Here is a 3,816-nt window from a genome sequence, read left to right as displayed (position 1 = left end):
AGGAAAGGAAAAACAAACGGTCAACGTAGAGATTACAGTCCTGCAAGACCCGAGTCTCCCTCAGTTTACAAAGGTCTTAGTGATTTACAAGAAAAAAAGCATTCTTATCAATAACCTAACTTCCAGAAGAAAATGTAGATAAAACTAAATGATCTAAATGTCCTTATAATCTCCAGCCCATTGAGAAGTACTTGAGGGGGGCAGAGTATAATGTTCCTCCGGTCTTAATGTTAATGCCTCGCTAGAGGGAAGAAGATCCTGAACTTGACAATAGCAAGGTCTCCAGTATCTTGTAGGTCATCTGTAGCCTATAAAAGTTCTTTTGAAAACCTTCTTTATTCCTTACCCCAAATCCCAAGTATATAATCAGTCACCCCTCACAACCCAGGGGAAGCAGCTCTTTCTGCCCGAGGGTCCTGTCCCTGTGCTTTAATAAAATCACCATTTTGCACCAAAAGCGTCTCAAGAATTCTTTCTTGGCCGTCGGCTCTGGACCTCACCCCACCAAACCTCACCCACATTCTAAAACTACAGCACTAGGACAACATCTCGATGTAAATAGGAAAGTTTGAAAGGCTTATGGAAAAGGAATCTTTGGAAAGGCGTTCCTGTGTGGTCAGGATGGGCTAAAACAAGATCAATTAAGTAAGTCAAGGAGGTTCAGTGGTGCTGCGTTTTCTCTGTTAAAAGAAGGACGTTTTCCTGAACTGTTGGTCTGCTGTTCGTGAAGAATTATACACGAAAGTTTTTCTTTTCCTTGAAAGTTATGCCCCCCTTCCCCATACAAAGGATTCTATGTTTTGGCAACGTAATTTCTTCTGTTTACCACGTCTTTGAGGACTTAAGGAAACGGAGTTTCAGTATTAGAAGAGCTACATTGTGCTCCACGCTATGGAAAGGTCTTGCATTTGGCTTTGACATCTTTATTGTCACCGTGGTGAAGTGAACATGGGATACGCGTTCATAATGACTTGTAATTCTATTCAATCAAATGTTCAAACCTTTCAATGTTTTGTTTGGAAACACTTCCTAAAATCAAGTTCTGAAATAAAGTCTTTGGTGGGGCACCTGGCTGGCTCAGTTGGGAGAGCATGTGACTCTTGATCTCAGGGCTGTGGGATTGAGCCTGGGTGGGGGGTGCTTACTTAAAATAAATACATAGGGGCACCTGAGTGGTTCAGGCGGTGAAGAGGTGAAGCGTCTGCCTTCGGCTCAGGTCATGATCTTGGGGTCCTGGGATCAAGCCCCATGGCAGGCTCCCTGCTTCCCCCCCACCTGCCCCGCTGTTTGTGCGCGTGCGTTCTCTCTCAAATAAATACATAAAATCTTTAAAAATATAAAGTCACAACCCAATATAGTTCTTAAAAAATGAAATAAAGTATTTTGACTCCAATCTAACTGAAATCTTCCAGAGAGCTCCTGGAACATTTCAAAGATTTTTTGAGAAATTAAGCTAATCAGGCATATTCGTATGTTAAAATACATGGAAGTATCGTTGAACAGGTGATATTAGACACCCTGAGAATGTATTTATGTAGATATGTCGTTAAAACAAGTGTTTTAAAAATTGTATGAAACTCTCGGAAGTCTGATGTCCTGGGATGTTATTATCTTGAAGTGTTGTGTGTCACAGAAATAACCAAATTCCTTCATTGTGTTGTTCTGAGCTCTCATCAGATCTGTAATCAAGGGCATTTGTACGCCTTTCTGTCATCCCTACTTTTACTCAGATGTTTTTATAAAAGCCTCCTGCAACCCTGTTTCATCTTCAGTGAGTACAGGTTTCTAATAACATGAAGATCATAAAACTGAGCTGGGTAAAAATTTCCAGAACTAGTGAAAAAACTGTATCTAAGCAGAACAAGAATCAATTACCTGGGACTGAATGAACTAAGGAGGACCATTCTAATTTTTATGACTTTTTGCTGACTTTTAAAAAGTGTTTTGTTTTTCCAGACTTAAGACAACTTTTTATCTTCAGCCGACTTAGAGCAAGTTGATAACATATTCCTTTGTGAACAATGAAACATTTACCTTTTCTCTGCACCTGCACCCTCCAGAGTTCAGGAACTCAGCGAGCCTATTTATGTGCATAAGTTCACCAAGAATCTGTTCCCTTTGTAACAGGACACAGGTGGAAATTTGGTTACGGATCGCTATTCTTGCTGCACTTACGTCAATAATCAGGTCAGGTTTCCTCAAAACTAAACTTACTTTGTCAACAAATTAATGTCAATTGGAATATCTCTGGTAAAAATGAGGGTGATTATAGATTGTAGAAATTTGCTCCTAACACTGTTCATCGTAAACTGGACTGATTTCCTCAGGCATCCTCCGCCGCCTGGCTACAATTCTGAACATTGTTTTCTCACCTTTCTGACTTAGAATCATTTCAGAATAAAAACTGCCCTTTTTCCGGAAGCCCTGCAAACTGAACACAAGCAACTTTGATTAAAACAATAATAATGACGGTATGCCAGAAATAATATCCTTTGCAACCGCTTACATTTATAATGAAGTTAAACATCCACTTTAAGTGTGGAAGGTTATTTTTCACAATTCTTGACCACTGCCTTAAAAACAGCCCTGTTTCTGGGAAAGGGAAGGTGAGAGCAGGGGTCAGGTGCACAGATCTTTACATCACTGAGTCCCTTTCCCATTGCGCTTTTCTTGGACCCTCGACTCCACTTTGGGGCTCCTCTGGCCGCTCTCATGGGGGGGGTTCTCCAAGCGATGGCACTTGCTAGAAGGTCCCACATGGAGAGGGAAAACCAGGTTGCAGGAAGAAACATGTTTCCTTAAACATTTCCTGGTAATTGCCTATTGAGAGTTCAGAAGGCTTATTTAAAAAAATGTGTAAGTTTTGGTGAGATTGCAGGATGTGCAATTTTGTGCAATACACAAAAATGGTCATATTTCTATACTAGCAATAAGCAATCAAATGAAATTTAATAGCAATTATAATAACATTAAACATGAATATTTAGGGATAATTGCGACAAAAGATGGGCAAGCCTTGCATGCTGAAAACTACGAAACTTCACCAAGAGAAAACACCTAAATAAGGGTGCAGCATGCTCTATTTGTGGGTCGGAAGACAGGACTGGCAGCTTGTTCTGGGGAAGTTTCTCAGGCAGGGGGCCTGAGGAGCTGAGGGATGCACCAGGAGGACAGGTGTGGGGTGGGAACCTGACCTGAGGGGCTTTGCAATCTGTGTCCCTGTGGGGAGGCTGTTTTGTTTGTTCCCTTGCCCTACTCAACCACAGCACTGCTGCGATAGGTGGTACTTATTGAATAAATGAGAAGTCAAACTGAAGGAAGGGCCAGCACCGCTGCATCCGGAAAGAAAGCTAGAAAGATGAATGCCTCTCCACGAGCAGACAGAGCGGCAGCCGCAGCAGGGGTCCCACGGCACTTGTGTGTGGCAGAGACCCAGAGGCAGGGAGGGGAGTGAGAGATGTCATCGTGGGAACGGAGCTCAGGTGGGTCCTGATGGAGGTTGGGGTGGGGAACTAGAGCAGGGGTCCTCAGGACTGGCTAAGGAGCATTTTGGCTTTCTCTGGTTGGTCCTGAGTTGGAGGCAGAAGCAGGGACAGGAAGCGGGGAAGCCCTCAGTGACCGAGCAGGTTGGGGCTCATAGTCACAGGGGTTGCCCTGTGGCTTCCTGAACCAGTTGCTACAGATCCTGGGCTGACTTCCTAGGAGTCTGACTTGTAGCAGGCTGGCTCTCTGACTGGCCACTCCGGTGAGGGTCTGGATCGGTGGGTGGTCTCTGCAGGTGAGGGTCTGGACCGGTGGGTGGTCTCTGCAGGTGAG

The sequence above is a fragment of the Mirounga leonina genome, unplaced genomic scaffold (genome assembly GCF_011800145.1).
Source record: "Mirounga leonina isolate KUSES-001 unplaced genomic scaffold, KU_Mleo_1.0 Mir_114, whole genome shotgun sequence".
Lineage (NCBI taxonomy): Eukaryota > Metazoa > Chordata > Mammalia > Carnivora > Phocidae > Mirounga > Mirounga leonina.
The sequence above is the reverse complement of the archived record's forward strand: the minus strand, read 5'-3'. Positions refer to the sequence as shown.